At 36.1% G+C, this 24,249-nt stretch overlaps 1 long non-coding RNA gene across 1 annotated transcript; it reads right to left on the bottom strand.

Moving 5' to 3' along the window:
* Window positions 1–1,545: 1,545 nt before the first annotated feature.
* On the bottom strand, window positions 1,546–18,393 carry LOC115920573. The gene is made up of 4 exons (XR_004062406.1): window positions 17,975–18,393; window positions 13,964–14,073; window positions 12,909–13,056; window positions 1,546–3,478 (listed from the first exon to the last, which is right to left on the bottom strand). It is a non-coding gene; the product is annotated as an uncharacterized LOC115920573 (long non-coding RNA).
* Between the last annotated feature and the right edge of the window lie 5,856 nt (window positions 18,394–24,249).

The raw sequence follows: 24,249 nt of genomic DNA, 5'->3' as shown, positions 1-24,249 counted from the left end.
ACTAGTAAACATAGCAGTTGCTTTCTGTTGAAGACAAATATGAAAAATAAATAATAAACACTAGACACAGCAGTGGCTTTCTGCTGAAAAGAAAAATAAAAAATATCACTAGTAAACATAGCAGTGGTTTTCTGCTGGAAACAAATATGAAAAATAAATAATAAACACTAGACATAGCAGTGGCTTTCTGCTGAAAAGAAAAATAAATAATATCACTAGTAAACATAGCAGTGGCTTTCTACTGAAAAGAATAATAAATAGGGCGAGTCCAAGGTAATGTCCCCTCAAATAACAAATTTTCAACTTAAAGTGGAAGAAATGTAACATACATCATCAAAAACCTAGTAATTTCAAGTTTCTGAATCAAAAAAGAAAATGTTGAAAATATGCAAATTGGTCTGTTTTCTAAAGTGTAATAACCTTTTCATTATTTTGATAGTAATCAACCACTTTCAAGATAACATTTTCTTCTACACCTGTATCTACATGTACATTAGTTAAGAAATAAATGAATCGATAAAAACTAACTTTTCTACGAAGAAAAATACTAAGGAGATGGCATGTGATAAGGAGCGACCCCAATTCAATCTCATGAGTGACCCCACTTGAACTGAGGCTGTGAAGACCACCCACCCCCCCCCCCCCAAAAAAAATGCACCAAGATCCCAGATGGACATACACATGCAAACAAAGAAGAAGATGATCTTAGGTCTGCTATTGAAAAACCAGTGGCAAAAATTAGGGTCTACAACTACCCCATTTTCCAAATTGGATTAAGCACTTAAAAATTTGACTTAAATGAATCCAGGTTGAAAAACTGAATCGTGTAATTTCAGCACAGTGATTTGAAGGTATACTTCTGCTTTGCTTAATAACTTTTATAGCAATATAAAAGATCAATGTATTAATAATTCTTCAACTCAAAACTTTTTATAACATATCCACTGAAACGAATTAGGAATTCTTCACTTCAATTCCACAAAGGTAAAAAGAAAACTCTTATTTTGGAGCAGGAAACATTTGGCTTTAGCCCTTTTGAAATCTAAGAAAAACAAACATAATCAGGACAGCCCCATCCCAAAGAATAACCGTAAACATAACACGTTGTCAGAAGTGCAAATGAGAAGTTTATAAGAGTTGAATTCAACTACTAATCAGCCTATTTGGGGAAGAAGGGGGGGGGGTGCTCATCTAATTTTAAGGTTTTAGAGGCAATTTCGATTGGCTACAGGGGTTTTAAAATTTGGTTTAAAAGTGTGCACTGAAAAGCAAGAACCCTTTCCCTATACCTCTTTTGTCACCAGGAATTTTTTTACAAGTCAGAAGCCCTAAACATTCTACATGGTTTTCCCCCTCTAAATTTAACACTGGATTTGGCTGGAAGGCAGCCCTTCCCCCTCTACCACAACAGGGAAAAGATGCCTCTTCTTAAATCCCCAAATTCCACAGAGAGCAACAAGGGGAAGGATACCCACAGGGGGATCTGCCCCCCCCCCCTTCCCATGCCACTGCAAAAACAAAACAAAACAAAACAAAAAAAATCCATTTGCCACCAGCTAAAACTTTTACACAACCTCAAAGTACATAAAATATGTTTGTTAAACCTTCAACATAAAGGTTTGCATCAGAGCAAAAACGTGTCTCAATTACTCCTAACTTGGAAAAGGACAACCCTTTAATACCCATATTTGTGTGTAGAACATGAACAGTTTTTGAAATAAAAAACTTTCATAATTCACAATGTATTAAATTTTCGATTTTTTTTTTTCCAACAAAATTGTGGGTGTGTGTCAAACCACAAATTCGAAAATTGAAATTTATTTCACTTTCAAACCAATGGGTGAAAAATGAAGAAAAAAAAAAAATCAAAATTGTAAATCATTGAAAATTACGAATGGCCCGTAAAAAGGCATTTGCACTGATTTATATTTTCAATTACATCTTTGAAATCTTGTCTATGAATTGCAGAAGTACTGGCTTAAATTGGTAGAGAATTGTGAGCACATTTACTTTTTCAGGCAACAAACTAGAAAATTATTGTGTCCCTGGGCCACAGATGCCCTTGCTTCATGCATTCAAAATAATCTAATGAACTTTGGCCATTGACAAATTTGAACTTAACAATAGCAATACCCCAAATATACAAAGATTTATGAAAGGTTATTCTATTTTTCAGTCGGAAACCATGTTTTTAAATAATTTTGCATAAATAACGGGGTTTTCTGCATATTTAATGAGCCTTGACCTTTGAACTTTAGACATACACACCCAATATTTGAACTTGACCCGTATTTTAATACTTTCAAGCAACATGCCAAATCTGATGAAAATTGGGCAAAGATTTTTGGAGTTATTGGATGGAAACCACAATTTCACATTAAATAATGTTTTCTGAATATTTAATGAGCCTTTACATTCAACCTTTTGACCTACGAACCCAATATTTGAACTTGACCTGTATTTCAATACTATCAACCCACCAAATTTGTAAGAAATCGGACAATTAATAAGAAAGTTATGAATGTTTGAATATTTAGACAAATTGGCAATTGATGACATCATAGGTGCACAATTGACCATTTATCATATTGATATCAATGTTATAAAATGTAACTTTTTACCCCCAAATTATGATTTCCTCAAAACTCTAACTGTAGGATATCTTCTTGGTAGGTATGTGGCCCCCTTTTTTGCATGTTTGCATTAGTACAAGATTTGTATCTTTCTGTAAAAATGATGAATTTTGCACTGTGAATATATATGAATTGAATGGTGAGTTGTGCACCCATAACATCAACAAATTGGCAACATCCCTGAAAATTTTCAGTGATTTGCCCGTTTTTTCAAGTCATTAATCATAACTTTGTTATTAGTTGTCCAATATTCCGCAAACTCTTTTGTTTTGCTTGCCAATTTTTTCTGCTTCTTGTAAGAAATTATTTTTGATCGACTCTTCTTTCAAGATCATATTATATACCTGTACTTTTGAAACCCTCAGCATAACAGTTTGCATTTCAGGGTAAAGTTACTGTCTTTCAAACAAATGCCTTCATTCGTGAACTTAGTGAACTGCAGACAATGAAAAATTGCCAGACTGTACCTGCCAGCACATCAGTTCAGCATTAAAGCACAGCTTCCCCTACAAGCAATGCTCAACCAAGAACATACAAAGAACCTCATAATTGTGGTAACATGCCTGACTGTAACACCTCATTCATTTAAAATTTCTGAAGAAATCCTAAAGGGTCTCGTTTTCTAATTTGGTTTCTCACGAAATCCTTTATATTTGTCCATGTGCGACCCTTGAAGATGCGTGGATCAGCTTTCATCGCAGAGATGATTGGATCCTTTCCACAAAGTTTTCTTGTTCTTAAGAAAATCCCCAGATGCCTGTTGACAGCTTCCTTCTCAGCATCACTCCACATCTTCTTTGTCTGGCGTTTGCTGGTGCCTACTGTTTCAGCAACATCTGTATCACCTTAACAAAAGGATATAGAAGATGAAATTCATGAAATTCCTACACAAATTCTGTTGTAACTAGCACATCAATGATAAGATGCTCATCAGGCATCCAACAAAGAAATGGATGCAATTTGTACTTGCAACAGAGTAGAACAGTAAAAAGGATGGATAAAACTAAAAAAATAAATAAAAAATAGATGGATATTCGACCATATTCAACCAAAATATATGCCGCCGCCGAGTGCATGATCAATAAAAAAGAAAATTACTATACAATAACCATATACATGTAGCAGCAAGTTTGATGTCAAACTGCCACACGGTTCTTGAGATATCAACATAATTTTTTTTTTACAATATATTGACCTCCATGACCTTTGAACTTTAACCCATGACCCCAAAATATCAGCATAATTTTGTCTTGTCATACACAACCCTCAACACCGAGTCACAATTTTATATATAAGATATTGTTTTTTTTCTCCACTAAGTGACCTCTGTGGCCTTTGACCCTGTGACTCCAAAATGGAATCAAATTATTGTCCCCATAGGATATGCTCTCACTCCATACTTGAGGTCCAACCGCCACACGGTTCTTGATGTAGACAAAAAATCTTATTTTCTACAATAAATTATCCTTTGGCTCCTTGACCCCAATTTACTAGCCAAATTTTTTTCTTCTTATACTTTATCATCCCACCAAGTTACAAGTTCATATGTCAAATTGTGTGCAACATATTGTAAAAAACTGTCTTTTTCAAAAATTGACCTCTGTGACCTTTGACCCCATGACCCCCAAATCAAATCAAAGTATTGTCCTCCAAGGATATACCTGCAGATCTTGAGATATCAACAAGGTGGTTCGCGGACCATGAGTCTCGCCTGAATTTGCGATCAATATTAAAACATGTATAAGAACTTTCAAAGGCTCAAGGCCTTATATCACTTGGCCTTTTGACCCCTAGATGACCTTTAACCTCATTGTGATCACCCCACATCTGGTATTACCCGAGGATCATTTGAACTAAGTTTCAAAATAATTGAGAAATAGAGAACTGCAACCGAAGTAAAGAAAACCTATAACATTTTTTAAAACAGACTATTAATGTACTAACAAATTTGACCTTTTGACCCCTAGATGATCTTGGACATCATCATCACTCTTCATCTGGTATTACCCAAGGATCATTTGTACCAAGTAAAAAAAATAAAAGATGCGACGGGCTTCTACAGAAGCCCAATAATGAGGCTTTGGCAAATGAGGTTGGCTTTTCACCTCTAAATTACAGACTCTTAATTGGCGTTTTCAAGAAAAATATTTACATTATCCAAAGAAGTAAGGTATCATATTTCCTTGTACCTTGAATAAAAACCCAAACAAATAATTAAATGAGATTAATTAGCCTTCTCATTTAAGAATACTACCAGATTCATTGATACCAGCAGCACAGGCCAGCACTCAAAGGGTTAAGGAATAGAGAAATGAGTGCATCTAACATTTTTGTAACCACATAACCTTATTTCACTTGACCTTTTGACCAACAGATGACATTTGACTTCATCATAATCATCAATACGTCACATCTTGTATTACCCAAGGATCATTTGTATCAAGTTGTATCAAAAGTTGATTGAGAAATAGAGAAATGAGAGCTTCCTAAACAAAAACTTTAACGGCAGACCTTCGGTAGATTTCCCGCTTATTTTTAGTATGCGGCAAGTCTACCAAAGGTCTGCCGGAAGGTGTCCGCATACTTTGTACTTTCCTGGGGTGCCTTTGAAGTTTTGCCAGATTTTTTTTAATTAGCAGAGTTAGTTATTTGACTAACAGAAAGAATTAAGCATTAATATGACAAAAAAGGGCTATTTATAAATCATCATAGACAAATCAGAGTAATGAGTTGATGTACTTACTAAGAGGTCAGTCCCCTGATGAGTATCCTCCCCCCCCCCCACCCCACCCCATAAATGAAAAATAGGGGGAAAAATGAAAATGCACAAGAACTTATTCATATATTCCTAAACATAAACTAAAATAAGAAGAATGAGGAAGAGGAACAAGAGGACAAATAATGAAGTAAGAAAAAAATATATCATAAAACGAAAATGGGGATGCAGAACAATAGGAAGACGGGGAAGAGGATCAGACAGATGAAAAGCAGGTGAAGGCAAGGATGAATGAGAAGTTGAGGAGAAAGGAGGAGTAGGAGTAGGAGGAGGAGGAGGAGGAGGAGGAGAAGGGAATATATAAGTGCAAAGTGGAATAGAAGAATAGTGGATGGAAGAAGATGGAGAATGAGCAAAGGGAGGAGTAGGGGGGAGGGTGGATGCAGTGCATGGAGCTGAGGAAATGAAGAAAAAGCAAGATCACTTTCAACTGCCCTAAATGTATACATCAGATCATTGCTATGCATTCATGAACTAAGTTTTTTTTTTACATGGAAATTTTTGATGGGAATCTGCCAGCCAGCAGTGTTATCATAAAGCAAACAGAATTAAATTCGGTTAAGAAATGATAAAGAAGCAGCATTTTTTGTAATATTTGAAATATGCACATAAATTAGCATATTTAATGAGTTTCAAAATTCTATGTCGAAGTTTCGAAGCCCCCACCCAGTGCTATCATATTAAAGACTGACTCCACTCCAAAAAAAAATTGTTTTTATTGAAAGCAGAAAAATCAGACAAACAGATCAAAAAAAGTTTGAAGCAAATCCAACCATAAATAAGAAAGTTATGATTTTTTTAATGAAATCTAAAAATTGATTTCAACAGTGATCTTTCATGCAAATTGGCAAACCTTGGTCATGTGTGATGACGTATATCATGCACTTCTCTGCAAGTAACTTATTATACCTTATTGTTTTATACCATCATTTGTTAACGCTTCAATGATAAACATAAGTCTCTTTCCGTCGATAAATGCACGGATTCATAAGCATGCAATAATTCATTTGTTCAAATATTGAAAAGCAATAATAATAAAAGCAATAATAATGGATTATGAATTTAATAAACAATAAACATAATAAAATTACATATTTCATGTTTTTTCTGCTTTCATTGATAAGTTTAGGTTGGCTACTCTTTTGAAATAACTTTATAAAATAAGCCTGGTATCCAAATATTTCTCATTGAAGATTTATATAATGACACAAATATCATAGAACAAAGAAATACATAACAATTAAAATAATTAATATAAAACATAAGAAATTGTAAAAACAAAGAAATACATAAGAATAAAAGTGAAAATCAATTTTTTTTCTTCAAGATTGCAATCGTAAAATCAGTGGAAATATGTAAATAATAATAAGACATTATTTTATCATGTAATTATTAATAGATCAACAGTTAAAACAATATTTCTTATTATTTATTATAATTTATCTTAAATGTATTATATTAAATATTATAAATCCAAACATAATACCTTTTATTTTTCTACATGGAATTTATTAGCTAAAGTTACGTTCACTGATGGATTTGACCTTCATGAAGAAGTCAATAAGAAAAGTGAGTTTGTGTTTAATAATTAAAACGGATTGCTAAAAGCAATGATGATGATAATAAGATACCATAAGCTAACATTCAAGTAGTGCATGATGTACGTCATCACACGTGACCAAAGGTTGCCAATTTGCGTGAGAAATCACTGTCAAAATAGATTTTTCAATATCATTAAAGGGGAAGTCTAGACGATTTCCTAAAAAATCTATTTTACGGCTTGAAAATCAAGGAGCATTCTGATACCACTTTCATCCACGGGCGTTACTTTTGTGATTTTTAAGCTCCAATTTTGTAATTGTAATTACAGGTAACTCCGCCTAAGTCGAATCTCTTGGGACCACAAAAATTTGTTCGACTTACGCGAATTTCGACTTAGAAGAAGTAAATAACACAGGTTTGTTGTCATTTGGTCCAGAAATTTATTTCGACTTAGGCAATTATTCGACATAGACAAGTTCGACTTAGGCAGAGTTGACTGTATTTCTAAAATAGTTCTCGCATTGCCAAAGTGCGATGGCCATGTGATGTCATGGTCTGTAAATAGAGGTCCATTGTTGCAGGTTTGGAAAGAAGGTGTGTGTATTGCCAGGTCTAACATCCACGGTGACATGGTCTGTAAATAGAGGTCCACTGTTGCAGGTTTGAAAAGAAGAGGTGTGTATTGCCAGGTCTAACGTCCACGGTGACATGGTCTGTAAATAGAGGTCCACTGTTGCAGGTTTGTAAAGATGAGGTGTGTATTGCCAGGTCTAACGTCCACGGTGACATGGTCTGTAAATAGAGGTCCACTGTTGCAGGTTTGGAAAGAAGAGGTGTGTATTGCCAGGTCTAACGTCCACGGTGACATGGTCTGTAATAGAGATCCACTGTTGCAGGTTTGGAAAGAAGAGGTGTGTACTGCCAGGTCTAACGTTCACGGTGTCATAGTCTGTAAATAGAGGTCCACTGTTGCAATTTTGGAAAGAGGAGGTGTGTATTGCCAGGTATAACGTCCACGGTGACATAGTCTGTTTAATAGAAGTCCACTGTTGCAGGTTTGTAAAGAAGAGGTGTGTATTGCCAGGTCTAACGGTCACGGTGACATGGTCTGTAAATAGAGGTCCACTGTTGAAGGTTTGGAAAGAAGAGATGTGTACTGCCAGGTCTAACGTCCACGGTGACATAGTCTGTTGCCTCTTGACGTGGCCCACTACGGTTTTGAGTGTGCGAAGCACACCCTTTGGGGTGCGGAGCACCCCGGGTGCGAAGCACCTCAAGGGCCTTTTAACTAGTGATTCGCGCCATTTCTGTTGTCGGTTATGAATTATTCATCGTATAATGAATAAAACACATACTCATATATATTTATAAAGCACTCGATGTTGTCAAATGAAATTCTTCGTAGAGCCATTTGTTGATTAGTCTAAATATAATTCGCCTCCCTCATATATCTGTTCTTAGTTGCATACTTTTCTACTACCCGATCAATGAATTCAGTATAAAACGTCTGTTCTTGAAACAAACATTGGTTGATTAGCTGCGCTTGCACTCAGCTGTTTCGGAGCCTAGGCAGCGTGACGAAGATAATCTGTGCACAGCGGTAATGCATGAAATATGACACTTTTTCCGAATCCTGTGGGCAGATTCACAAAAACATCACAACCTTACAAGGCATATTTGAATGCTTTTACTCGCTTTTACTTGTGGATTCTTAAATCTTTCGATTTTCAAGAAAGTTGAGGTATACTTGATACCTTCTGAGACTGAGACGGCGGACGCCATTTTCGGATTTGTGAATCGTGCATATCATTAACGAAGGACTTATGAATATTAAAATTGATGTCATGTGATCGGGTTATAACGCTCTCATTGGCTTGAATATCACCGAAAAAAAATTTCTGTGAAAATAGGGTTTACCTAGTAACTTATTACTTGAAAAAAAAATGACAGCAGAAATGGCGCGAATCATTAGTTAAGAGGCCCCTTCAGAGCCTGCGGCTGCTCCGGGGGTGCTCCGCACCCCGAAGGGTGTGCTTCGCACACCCAAATCCGAAGTGGGCCACGTCAAGAGGCTACAGTATAGTCTGTAAATAGAGGTCCACTGTTGCAGGTTTGGAAAGAAGAGGTGTACATTGCCAGGCCTAATGGCTAACGTCCATGGTGACATGGTGACGGTCTGTAAATGGGCAGGTCCAAGATAATGTCCTCTCAAACACCAAATTTTTATTTTGAAAGGAAAGGAATGTGATACACATCATCAAATAGCATGAGTTGAAGTTTCTGAATCAAAAAAAAATTGTAAATATGCAAATTTATTCGGGCCCAAATTGCATGAAATGAAATTCAGGCATTACGTATGGGACAATTTAAAAAAATCATATAAAATAAGTGAATGAAAGTTAGAAACTGACACTCACATAACAGATTCCTTTTATCCCCCAATTAATTTGGCAAATAAAAAAAATCATGACCATGTCTATTTTTCAATGAGGCTGCGTCCTCTCCCGATTTGTCCCATACATAACATTATGATGTCAAGTTTTTTAGTTTTCTCAAAAAGTTCATTATCTATTCTAACCAAACTTAGAAAAGTTCTAATTTATCACAAATGTGACAAGAATGCATCATTATAATTTTCATAAATCGTTCCACTTTGATTTGAGAGGTACTCCAAAAAAGTGTTACGTATGGGAAATTTGTGTACAAAGTCGATGGCCATATAGCTAAGAATACAAAATTTAAACCTTGTTATTGGGAAATTTTACAGCTGCACTTCAATCTGATCATAATCTACTGTCTTAAAAATACCTTTGGATGATAATATCATTATATTATTAGTTATTTAACATACGGTTATTTACAAAAAAATATATTTTTTACAAATGTTATGATTCTTCCGAAATTACGAATTATAGTGTGCTATAATACTTGCAATTAATTTTTATTTGATCTCTTTTTGTGGTAATTTTTTTTTACAAGATATTTATAGAAAAATAGAAATAAACAAACAAAATTGAATTTGAAAAATAATATTCCAAAAATATCACATATCAACAGTAATTTCTGGGCAATGTGTGTACAAAGTCAATGGCAGAAAAAAAAAAATATACAGCAGCAGATGAAAAAAGGTGGGATTTCATTTTCTTTCTGCCTGGATAAGCTCTGTATGTTAATTATCACCAAATGGTACCAAAAACCTGATATAAGTGTGAAGGCAACCTTACATTTTCACAGAAAATTGATTTTTTTTTTTCTCCAGATTTTCCTATTGAAAATGCATGCGTCCAAAAGTGTCCCATACGAAACATCCCATACGTAACATAACTTTTGTGAGATTAATCAATCACTATGAAGAAACTATTCAATGGAATTGGCTGAAACTTCAGATTTAAAATATTGAGTACATGTAGTTTACCTTTATGCACAGTAAGTTTCAGAATGATAACTAAAATACTTTCACAGAGATTTAAGCTCAAACTTTTATTTTAAAAAATCTCATTTTCTCTGCGTCCCATACGTAACACACCTAAATTTCCACCTAACTCACTAACCAAAAGACCGAGAGTCGCGAAACTTTGCATAAATGTTCTCCCCATAGGTACAATGATAGACATGATTGTCTCTTAAATCACAATTTGTTCTCATTGTCTTTTTATAGTCCGAAATCTCTGAAATGTTACATACCTAATGTGCGGATTAGCTTGGACCTGCCCAAATACAGAGGTCCATTGTTGCAGGTTTGTATTAAAGGGATCCGGTAACTTTGTCTCAGATTCTGAAACAAAATCCGGGATTTAGCTCATGCTGCTATGATAATTATAAACCTTTATGTCAGTCAGGAACTCCATGACTTTTACAAGCCGATCGCCAGTCTGATTATCAAGATATTTATGATTGAAATTACAAATTTTCAAAACCGTTCGCCGGACGGTTTTCATAACACTACAGTCTATTGGGGGAAACGAGTATGGTAAAACCGGTCACTCACAGATTTTTACTTTTTTGAGGCACTTCTTGATCATTTTGAAGCGCGATTTTTTTAGGGCTTCAATATTACACCATATCACAGACACTGATAACACGTAGGGCCGTGTATCTCAGATTTATCATTGTTAAACGATCCCTTTAAAGGGGAAGTCTAGACGATTTCCAATAAAATCTATTTTATGGCTTGAAAATTAAGGAGCATTTTGATACCACTTTCATCCACGGGCGTTACTTTTGTGATTTTTAAGCTCCAATTTTGTGATGGTAATTATTTCTAAAATAGTTCTCGCATTGCCGAAGTGCGATGGCCGTGTGACGTCATTGTGGCACTATAACTGCGCATGTGCGAACTTTCTCCATTGACTGGATGCAAGATATCGATGTGTCAAGTGTATAGCTGCACAAATTTTATCAGTTCTTGGGGAAAATGACCACTTTTCCAATTCTGAAGCCCTTGACACATAGGGCGATATATGCTCAATAGATTCTAGATATTTGAGCTGACAATTTTGATGTAAAAATGTAGAAATATTGGTGTTTGAACCTCAAGCCGTGGGATTTCTGACTGCTTGCTCAACAAAAGTGCGACACTGACGTCATGCGGACAGTGTAGCGAAATGCATTTCGGGTAAAACTGGCTCGTGCGAGCACTTTTGCTTATATCGCTTTTCCAGTGATTACTCGGTTATTCATGGGTCTACAGAGTCAAGTAAGACATTTTCTGAAAGCTTGATTTTTGCTCTATTTCAATTTTAAATTAAATTATCGCATAGACTTCCCCTTTAAAGAAGAGGTGTGTATTGCCAGCCCTAATGTCCACGGCGAAATAGCATATAAATACAGGAGTCCTCTGTTGTAGGTTCGTAAAGAAGGGGTGTGTATTGCATCATCGGAATCGTCATCACCATCATCATCACCACCATCACCATAATCATCGTAAACGTCGACCACCATCACCATCATCATCAAAATCGTCATCACCATCACCAAGAAACCCTTGTCAGTAAACATAGCAGTGGCTTTCTGCTAAAAAGTGTCCTTGGAATTATGTCCACTTACGCGAATTGTCCACGTAGGAATGAAATAATACATGTAAGTCAATGTTTTTTGATGGTTCGTTAAGTTGGGGATGCTGATTCCAAATCTAAATGATGCCACTCAAAAAACCAACATTTTTTGCAAATTGACAAAATCCTAGATAGCCGCCAAAATATGCAAATTAGCCATACAAATCACAAAATTACACACACACTGATCATAAAATGCCTGTAATTGTGATGGATGAATGAAACTGTCTGAAAACATGATTTTTTTTAGCTAAACCTTGAATTTCTTATACGATAGAATGCTGCATTTTGAAATTCAAAATGCCAACATAAGCCCCTAACTAATATACTAATTTACTATATAATATGAAAGAACTAGCACTGTCTGACCACAAAGTGCATGTAATTATGATGTACACGTGTGAGTGAATTAGTGTCTGAAAACAAGATTTTTTTTTAAAGATTGTATCATTAATGTCATTTGCAGTAATTTTTTTAAATTCAGAATGGCTGCAATAGACCCCCCCCCCCAAAAAAACTATGTACAATATAAATGTAGAAAAAAATATTTTCACAAGAGAGCACAATGGGACCATAAAATGCATGTACATTGTACATGTCAACAATGCTGTAAATTACATGTGCAGATGTTCCTTAAAGTTTATGTGCATAATGTGCACCACACAAAGATGACATTCAAATTTATCAGACCTTTGAATAATGAAGGGACCAAAATATCTCCTGTTACAGCATTTTAGCTTTTTTGAAAACTATTTATAAGTTGATAACAAAATCCCTGAAAAAAATAAATGATGTAAAATTTCAGAATATTAGCAAGCACTTTCAAGAAATTTTAGAGTTCGCTAGTTGACCAGAGGGAGAGCCTTGGGACCAAAGAATAGAATTGAACTTCGGTTTGCCTACCTGTACTTTACACCACAGTGTTTAAAGTGAAAAACATACGAGTCTTCACTGGTCATCTCCTCATCATCAGAAACTAAAGACCGCTCGCCTCTATATTCAAGGAGAAAGCTCCCCTTCTCGAAAGTCATTGATGTAAAAAGACCATATCCTGGAAAATACAAATGTTTGTGATTTTGAAGGTTAAAGGAAAAATCAGAAATCATAATTGTACCGCAACTCAAAAAGTATTTTATCAATTTTTTTGTCTTTCAACAAAATGACGTACAAATTTACTAAAGGTACGTGAGGGGTCACTGTTGCCAAACAGCTGGTGTTTTGCTACAAAATCATGCAGTAACATTAGATGCTAGAAAAAGTATTACTCTTTTGCCAGCACGTGCCTTGTACCATTAACCAGTTTTTTTTTTCTTTTTCTGATCATTAAAACACATTTTTTGTTGTGTCTTCACTTTAGCCAAAATGAAACACTGACCAAACCAAAAGACACGAACCAATTAGAGCTTATCATTTCCATCCAGTCAAACTTAACCAAATCCAATGCTGATGGAATCCATTCACAGTTCTGCACTGTTATCAGGTGATTATTACCAAAGATGAGAATCCTACTTTGTGTATACTGATCCATGGTCCCCGCAAGAAAGGAAAGCTGTGACTGTGAGAGACAATTCTGGTTCTCGGCCAAAAGAATCAGATGGCAGATCTTTTGGTCTGGAAACTGTCCTGAGGAGCCCGATGGGAAAGGTACATTGAATAAAACTTTTCCAAGTTTATTCAAAGTCAATGATATAGGCAGCAATTATCAGAAAATTTAGTGATCCACACCCATAATAAAGACAAATAGCCCTCACCCACTAAAAGATACAAATTCCCCAAAATGTCCTGATCCACTGTCTCCCTTTTGAAACACAGACTTTACTAGAAGCAGATAGAACTGTATCTGTATCTGTAACATACGTAATAATACTACACACACTTGTAAAAATTATTCCATATTTCATTCTAAATTTACAGTTCTTGGCAGCACTTATTTAAACTCAAAGAAAGGTTATTCTTACCGATCACATCATTTATATATTGTTTTTGAAATCCACTCTTGTCCTTCCCCAGGCTACAGAAATGCTCTGCTTCGGCTGCCGGAGAAAATCTTTTTCTCCTGGAAGACATACTGTTCAAAACAAAACAGATGTGATGTAACAGTTATTTAATGTGACATTTAATGCGACGCTTACTCATTGATATCCAATGAATACAGAATAGACTAACTTGATCCAAATTAATTTGGAAGTCAAAATCTGCAAACTGATAATAGGCCTACATACTGTTCATCTTTCAATAATACATGTAGACTTACATGTAGAGCAAAAGGAGACCTTGGCCATGTATCCTATTCAAATGCTCCCAGAGTCCCTTTTTAACTGGACACCTTGACCTAGCCCGAGGTCCTAACTTTAGTTGTTACAGTTATTGTTAATTACTTTTAAGGCTAGGCATTTGTGGAGTGCCTTTGGTAGATCTAGAGGTCAAGTCATGATAGTGTGGCATCGAGTTATGAGATCACTACATCCATGATGTCCTTTGACCTAGTTAATATTTTTGTTGAGCAATTTAGCAATTTTAGTCTAGCCTCTAGGATCTTGCCGTTTGAAGTTATATCTATGACGTCATATGTAAACAACAGTCCAATGAACAGCGTGAAATGAGCATTTCATCATCGCAATGATTTTTATCTGCCATATCTACAGAGAGGAGTTGGCGCTCTATTATCATTATTATCAAAATTATTATATTATAGCCTCATGGTATAGAAATCGTTTAGGATATAGAGCTATGATGCTATCGGTATCGGATGCACAATTTGCAACTGTCAGCAGGCAGCGGAGATGTGGCAAGCTAGCCAGAGATTCCCCAGTTGTGCCAGGCATCTTGATCGTACTGGCACCCCTCCCCTGTGGTCGGCCGGCCGGCTAGCTGTGTTTGTGTGCTGGCCGATATTTTCACGCGGACATGAATTGTAATCAAAATGGCAGCCCCCCAAGGAAAAATTGTGAGAGGAAAATGCTGCACTTCTGTTTAATGTATTTAAAGATGAGGAACTAGATATTTTCATTGGGGATGTTAACAGCGAGAACACAAAAAATTAGGTAAACTTTGGACTGAATATCTTTAAACTGGTGATTGAAACAGCATCAGTCTTTGCATAGTACATTTTAAAAAAAGATGGAAAAAGAATTGTATTTGTGGTGGAAGGGGAGAGCGGAGGGGGATAAGATATAAATCAACTTTATCATGGAGTAGTAGAGTAAAGTGGAAATTATGGATTCCGCGTTGGCAGGATATAGCACTATTTACTGAGGGGCATTTAGTAGGATGTTTACTATTAGAAGTGGGCTACAGGGGAATAAGTATTTTTCAGAAACAGATGGGACATATCTCAGCTTGTTGATGCAGCTTGATCTCCTGATCGATATGACACCAAATTGGAAGAATATCCAGACAGTGCCGCCCAAAAATCAAATTTAAGGAGGCGTGGCCAAAAATGCTGAGTCCTCATTTTTCAAAAATGTGAACAAAAATTGTATCTTCTATTCTCTTTTTTGAAGGGCAATTGGCATTTTAATGGCTTATTATGTTTTCAATTGTGACAAATCCAATTACACTGTCTAAATACCTTTAATAATAAACCCCTAATATATTGTCCTAAAAACAAGATTTGAGTTGAAACACAGTAGAGCCAGAGGAGAGGCATTATGCCCCCCCCCCCCACGTTGTTTTGCATAAGTCCGACACACATAATTTTTTCAACAATGTATCTATGGACTGCTTCGTTTGATGTCTATGGCAATTTATGAGACCAAAATCAACATGCCCCCTCCAATTATATTTAAGACTTAACCCTTCAAAAAATGTTGTCGACCTGAAAACTAAATGCGAATTCAATTAAGAGGTAATAGAAATTGAATTTGAGGAGAATTTTCATAAATAGATGTATTTAGTTTATTTTAGCTTTCAGTGGCTGAGCTCAGTTCATTTTAGGATAATTATGGCTGAAAAGTGTTCAGCAGCAAAATTTCCCCCTAAAACACACAAAACATTTTAATTTGCATTGACTTTGTTGATGATGTCATTGCTCCATATTTTCCAATAGAGTCTGTTGAAAAAATTATACATTTTATCAAAATCTGTGTACGACCAGGATTAGGATACAAGTATGTTTTGCCCACCACTGTAATTTTAAACTATTCAAGCATGAATGGTCTCACACAATACTTTATTTAGGCATAAAAGTGCAACTTTAACTTAACCATTTGTGTGTACAGAGTCAATGGGAAATTGTGAGGCAGTGATATCGGGTACTCCCGACGAGTCCGACAGCCCACAAGTCCGACAACCCACGAGGCCGACATTTTTAATAATTGGTGAACGAGATAGACATTAAATAAAAACGGACTTGAGTCCGACAGCTCATTTATCCGACAAAATTATAAAAATGCCTATGAGCACGACCAAACATAAATTTTACAAACGAGACCGACTCTAGGTAAAATTGGTCTATTAGTCCGACAGTTTGCTTTTTAGCCGATTAGATCGACAGTAGTTCAAATTGTATTTTAGTCCGATAATTTATAAATTTTGCGCATTACTCCGACAATTGAATAGTGCCATCTATTGTTGGCGGACTAGATTCCTATTTTCTGAACTGTCTGACTAGCAATATATTTTACCAATTTGTCGGTCTATTGCACTATAATACGTTAGTCGGTCTCGTAGGCCCTTTTTGCGTAGTGTCGGTCTCAAAGTAAATAATTTGTCAGTGTCGATCTAGCGAGCCTAAAAGTCAAAATGTCTAGCTAGAACCTCTTTTTGAAAAATGTCGATGTAGTAGGCTTATATTCATTTCTGTCGGATTCGTGAGCTGTCGGACTCGTAGGCTGTCGGACTCATGGGATGCTCCCATGATATCAACTTGCTTCATGCACGTTTAAAATGAATTGTTGTGACATAGTGTATCAAAGTGACTTGTATGGGATCAATCACAAGTTCAGGCTTCAAAGAATATGCCTTGACACTGTTTTCTTGCTTAGGCCCCCCCCCAAAAAAAATTGTTGTATTGGCGTAACGGGCCCCTGAAAAATAGGGTCGGTCGGTCGGGATTTATTTATTTATTTGTTTATTTATTTATTTTTGTGTGCGTTCGTAACCTGCACACACACCACTATTCATGCAGGCGCTATTACATACAACCATACGTTTACATGGATACATTCAAACACATGCAGAACCTAGTGAAAGTTTATTTTGTGGAAAAATTGAACATTCAAAAGCGCAATATGCGCAGCCGAAACACTTTCCGGGTTTTTTTCGATAGCGATCGCTATCAGTATCACTATCGAAAAAAAGATATCGATAGCAAAAAAAAAAAAAAAAGGTAGGGTCGGCTCCTTTTTTTAGGGTCGGGCGAGTTACGCCAAGGCACATGATGCAACAATCTTAGGCATATTGTCCATGTGATGTTATTAAGAAAATAAAATAGAAGATAATTAGACCCTACCATGTATTCTTGGTGGCGATAGGTGCGTACCTTTAAAAGACAATCAAACACTACAACAGCGCTCGAGAGGTCTTTGACTTTTCTAGGCTAGATCTAAGTCTTTAGGATTTGTTCTAAAGAAATTTTCTTCATGATTTTTTTCTTCTTCTCTTTTATTTTTAAGTAATCTCAAGAATTTTCTGCATCTAGTGTTACCAAGCACTGTGATTAAAATTATATTTTATAACATTTTATATTCAACAAGAAAAAAGGTGTGTACCCTGGCCTTGGAGTACTCCAGCCAGCAATGCATACAAAGTCTAACTTATGACTTATGTAGGCCTACCGCGGCCGCATCCGCCCCTGACAGACAGTCTCAAGTTCTTGCAGTTGCAATACATTAAACGGATTGTGCGACTTACATCGAATTTGTAATGAAGCTGAATTCTCTCAGCTCCAAAACGCACACAAGTTAAGCCCAAAATGTTGGGCTAGATGAATATCCTGTATTTGAAAAGAAAAATGATTAGAAACGTACCTGAAATTGAAGATTTATCACACCTCTTGCGAACTTGCGCGCCGTACTTGGTGCGGCTACATTGTCACGATCACGTTGGTATTTTGGTTGCGCGTGCACGGTACTTTATGTACGAGTTTTGGCGCTCGATATCGATCTAGATCTCTACACGTCACTCACTGCCGAAAGGGGGCGTTATTCATTTATGCGCGACGATTCCTGGAGAATTTTGTCACACGAACTGTGTATTCGTACACTCCTGATACTATTTATTACCTCTAACGTGGACTTCGTCAAATTTTCCAGATATTAAGAGAGCGCCCTCATTGGGCCACGTAAATGACGAAAATAATAGGCGTTCTAATCGTGGACGTCCACGATTCCTGTGTGTCCACGGTTTGAAGGTGTGTATTCTGGTGAAAGTCCACGATCGAAGGCATTTACACACGCACACGCACTCACACATAAGCACACACAGGATCACTTTTATACTGACAAATGATTTTGCAGCATCGCGACTTGAAGAAAGAAAGGAAGAAAGAAATGAAGAAATAAATACATGAAGAAATAAATAAAGAAAGACAAAAAAATAAATAAATAAAATAAGAAAATAAAGGAGAAAAAGAAGATGAAGATAACGATAAAGAAGAGAAAGAAGAAAAAGAAAAAACACACACGCACCCACCCACACACAAACACATAGATTCATGAGGCGAGAAAGAAAGTTAATAGGTTTCGCAATCTTTTGTAAACCAAGATATGAATACCCCCATATTAAAATCGCAAAGACGTTATCCATAAAAAGTGTAATATAATGATTCTAGCTAGCCGTTGGATAAAATTATGAATCGTATACATTTCTTACTTCTTCCGTCTGAAACACAGCTGAGGGTCATTTAATTAGGCCAGCAGGATAGTTTGAATATCCCTTTCCAACTATTGAACATACAACTTTGATCTTTTATCTATGCTATGTTCGTCTAACAGAGTGGGTCAAGTTATGGATATATAGGCCTAAATGAAAGTAAAGATGGTAAATCTTGATATGATAAATGACGTGAACCAGTTTATACATAATGTAATACGGTCATGAATGTTACGATTGAAATTGGACCCCTTATGCAGCTGCGCTAAACAAAGAAAGAGAGAGAGAGAGAACAAAAGCGATATAAGTCATGAAAATCGTGTTTCATGTCGCCCTTCACGGAGCGCATCATTGCCGGAGTGTTACCACTGCTATCATTAATGTTTCATGTACATTATCTATGCGAGCTTGAACCTGATGAAACGTACACGCTCTATACGACGCACGCACCACATTCACACAGAGCGAGATGGTAACTGGAGAGTCAAGGGCAATGATGGCGTCGGGTAGAATCGCCTTCGAAAGAACTGGAACACGGAAATGGACCCCTGAACTCTAGACTCTTTAATGCATGTACCAAATTAGCCCCGACGTCGGTGGTCAGTCAAAGAAGAAAAAAAAGTCGATTAAATTTCAAATCCATCTTTACGAAATCAAGGACCGAACTCTCTCCCTCTCTCTTGCTCGTCCTTCGTTCTATACATATTTTCTTCAAGTTTCAATTATGACTAGTCTTCTATCATGACTCTCATCCTCCATTTTATTCCTACTTAGTGTTTGTTCGTTGGTTGGTTGGTTGTACCTGACAGCTAAGAAAGTATCGAATGCATGTAAGTAAGCAACTAGGGGACCGACGGCTCTGAGTCTTCTCGATGAGGGACTTGGTAACGAGGACCAATGCCTTACCAAAGGGCTCTATGGGCATTAACTTTGTTTCAAACCCGGGAACGAGACCACTGCTCTTCCACTGACCCACCTCACCTTATAATTCTTGCCAAAAAAAAAGAAGATTTTATTCGAATACAGCCCTTAAGAAGTTAATCAATATTTTATCAATTTTCAAATTATATATATCACTTGCTTCCATTTCTTGAGTCTCAAGTGATAGGTACCTCTTCAAAGTTCAACTCTGAAGTTCTTAAAGTTCTAAATTGCTTTAAAGTACGTCGGTAAGGAATTCCAGAATTTGATTCCATTGAAATAAAACGAACTGCCAATTCTGCCTACATTATAAAGTAGGGCAAAACTCACATCAGGCTTTCGTATAACCCTGGTTAATATAAATAATATTGACTTCTGTCATTGCTGCATAACTATTCAATGTAACGAGCTCAAGTTTATTCTTTCATTCTTTCCTATATTTAAATCAATTTATTTGGTTAATTATTTATTTGCTTGTTAATTTCGCTTTTTTCCTGGCAAAGTTCATCACCTTATAGTTATGTAATACAATCATAGTGATAATGAGTATAAAGCAGTGGTAGACTAAGAAGACAATTAAACATGTATTACAACTCGTTGATATTGGGTATCACTTTAATTGTGTTTTTGCGACCGTCACTTTTTATGATGATTTCATATTTGTTTCGGCTTATTGGAATCTCTTCATGTACATCTACTATGTTTGTTGTTTTGACATAATTTCTTCAAAAGAGATATCATGCAGTTGTAAGTTTTGAAATCCAAGAATAAGGCATGAACCTTGCAATAAGACTACTTTCCATTCCGCATCCTGTTAGTGAGGTGCTGAAGACATTGAAGCAGAGAGGAAGAAATTAGGTCACCCGATTACTGACCATGGGCATAAATATCTGCTAATATTGGCGGGAAGGACTTCCGGAATAAACAAGTTAAAACACTGATCTCACTTTCAGGCACGTCCATAAATATTTTTCATCTCCATACGCAGTAGCATGAACAAAATTGCACGCTCGAAGACAAAAAATAAATGTTTGAGCAGGGGGATAAGTCTACAGTAATTTATGCGTGACGATAGTGACGTAGTTAGAAACAGAAGGTTTTACAGTCATAGTGAAATTGTTTATAGCAAGGACTGCAACGTGCAGAAGATTAAATGAAGTGCACAGTAATGATCTAAGCTGGTTATAATTTTACATCTTGTTGACGGATCTGAAGAAAGAAAACTTAGATGTTAATCCCATAAATCAAATATTTTTAAAAAGTTCAAGTCTAATTTATTTATAAATATTTTCCAGGTTAGGTGATGCATCTGCAAACACGTTCGTGAGATACGTCAAAATTAATTGTTATCAAAGTTAAAATGACCACGAATAACCGGGGTACGTTCAAGATATAATAGGTCAAAGTTTACAACAACAAAAACACGCATAAATTGAAATAAAAGATGAAATTTTGCTGAAGGTAATGTGTCCAACAACAAAAAAGGTCTTTCGCAAGGGCAAAGTACGGGTCCAGCCATTGAGGGGCAACTGTGGCATCAAGGACGTGATGAAGGGGATGGGGGTAGCGACATTTCGAAGTACATACTTTGTAACAAAGATCACCGATTGAAGGAGGTTTTTTTTCTTTTTTTGGGGGGGGGGGGGGGACGGATTCTGTCATTTTCTTTAAAGCTCTCAATTTCACTCTCCCTTTCAATTATATATCACTTTTACCCTTCCCCTTTTTTGTTGCTGTTAGATGAGGGGTTGTGGGCAGGGTTGTGGGCCCAATGCCCCCATAGCTACCCGACACAGGTCGTTCGACTGGAGAGTTGACGGTGGGTGGTGGTGGTGGGGGGGGGGGCAAGATTTTCTGTTAAAGAATATAATCGTTATACATATCATGATGTCATCAATTTTCGTTTTTCCTACTGCAACAGAAAAGAAAGTGCAATAATTTGTTATCAAAGGTCATCAAATCATGCACTTTAAGTTTCTGGTAATGGAACTGTACATGCATGTTGACTGCCTTGGACCGAAATCATTCTTAAATAGAAAGTTCATCCTGATATTAAGTAGCTTTAAATAAAAACAACAAAAAAGAGAAAGAAACAAGAAGTAAAAGTTTGAGCAAAATCCTATTAAAAATAGGAAAATTATGAAATGTTGTCAATCTAACACAAGTTGGCAACACTGTGACATTTCATGCAAGCTCCTTTCCAATTTGCCCTGCACAGAACCGTATTTTTGAAATTTTCATTGCCTTAGTTTTTTTTCGTGTTCATAACATGATAACATGATGAAAAAACAAATAATCCATGATATGGTTTGTATGCCCGTATTTAAACTTTGTTGTTCAATTTCCTCTGTATTTGTAGGCTATAATGTGTACAGGGCTACCCATGATAACAGTTTGAACACTGATAGAGTTACCCTGTTTAAATAAAAACGAATAAATAAAATGAATACAATTAAATACCTACAACAGAAAATTCGCAATATTGTACCATTGATTGATCGCACTGGTGTCAATGTAAATTCACGGTTAACATTTTACCCGCCAATGTCATGACGTAAATAATAAAGCCGGTTTCCTCCGATTTCGAAATAAGACGAAACTAGCACAATGCTCGCCAAATTTGCTTACCTATATTTTCCACCATGCGAACGTTTATACGCTAAATTCCAGGGTAACAAATCGAGATGACCTGCAAATCAAGGTGTTGTACGCGGGAATTAAGGTTGACCAAGAATTTGGCCTTTTTAATGACCGTCTAGACTTGGACGTCAGAGAACGGTACAGGAGAGAAATGAAGATACATTACCGTTCTAAATGTAAGCATCGGAAAGGGGAAAACTCTCATATCAAACCGATCGCTTCTTCTTTAACCATCTGTTTTCATGATTTCAGGCAGCGTCGGCTTCTTTGTTCAATGCAAGCTGTATCGGAAAATTACAGATAATGGGATATAAGAGAACACCTTGTGAACCGAAGTCTGAATAAAACAAAATTAAATAAAAAGAAAAGAGAGTAACGATTACATTTGACATGGTCTAAATCGTAAAGGCTTTGATATTGAACGCTGGGATTAAAAATAACATACCTGGGACATTCCCGTAATAAAATGGCAATTATATTGTTTTGAGGAAATTAAGCTTTTGAGACAAACAAGACGTAGAGCTTGCAAGGTCATCCACTGTATTCTTCTTTCAGCTCTCGCCAGGTATACCAAAACCTTAAAGTGACTCGGTATCATTGTTGAAAGGTGATGAAAAAATTGCTTAATTTTTGTGTAAAATGTTACTTATTATATTCCTTTTACTGTACTAACTCTGACATGCAAAAAATCCTGACAAAATTCTCAAACCTCAAAGATATATATATATATATATATATATATATATATATATATGGTTTTATTTGAAGGCGTCACTGTGCAACACCCTCTAACAGTGATTAAGAGTAATTTCTCCCAACCATTTTTGAATTTTCCCAACCGTTTTTCCATGAAAAAAAGGCATAAAACAGGCTATTAAAAATCTGTAAACACTTAAATGTCTGGAATAATTGCTTTGTGACCATTTACATTCACCTAAAATGTAATTAAATTGTAATAATATAGTTCGGAGAATTAAGGAATCGATCAGATCAGTTTTTCTCAATTTGTATCATTAATAATGGTCCGTTTTAACTCAAATGTTCAGATTATCTTTAATTGTGCATCTATCATTGAAGTCACTACTTTAAAACCACTATCTCTCATCTGAACAATGTTACCAAGTCCCTTTAAAGAAACATCATTCCCCCCCCCAAAAAAAAAAAAAAAAAAAAAAACCTTTGATCTTTCTTCGTGTATTACAACTTTATTATATTATAATCCATACAACCTAAATAAAGGATTTTTGTTCCCTTTTAATTGAACCGTATTATTCATCTCTGTTCTTAACTCAATTTTCATGAAAAAATATCTTTAAAAAAACACTTTACAAGCCTCGTTTCTCAAAATCATTATGTCATAAAACCGAACGTATCATCAATAACTCGTATGCAATTTTATGTCGGAACATTGAGCTAAAGTGTGATTTGATAGATATATAAATATGTATATCTTATACCCAGTCAATCATAAGAACGCATCAATTTAGCCTTTGTTCGTAAACTCTCTTTATGAAAATATTTAAGGACAGAAACCACCAGCCGAACAACTATCTCATATCACGGCACCTAGGACAATTACCTACTGGACTAGAAGGACATTTACCACCCTACCCCACCCCTCCTAATTCATGACCCCAAGGCATTTGTCCTATACGTTAATTGGGGTTATCATAAAGGGGTAGTTAAGTTGTCCCAGAGTATAGTAGTCCGGTGTTAATTGTCCTAGGGTAGTTCTTCCGGGAGATATTTGTCGGGTGTAAATGCCCAGGGTTAATTGTCCGTTGGAGTAGTAATTTGTCCGGGGTGATCGTCCATAACTGTTCTATATAAGCAACACAATGGTAGCAAGTCAACAACCGACAAGGAAATA

Source organism: Strongylocentrotus purpuratus, unplaced genomic scaffold (genome assembly GCF_000002235.5).
Source record: "Strongylocentrotus purpuratus isolate Spur 01 unplaced genomic scaffold, Spur_5.0 spur5_scaffold_9, whole genome shotgun sequence".
Lineage (NCBI taxonomy): Eukaryota > Metazoa > Echinodermata > Echinoidea > Camarodonta > Strongylocentrotidae > Strongylocentrotus > Strongylocentrotus purpuratus.
This window is presented reverse-complemented; position numbering and strand designations above follow the sequence as displayed.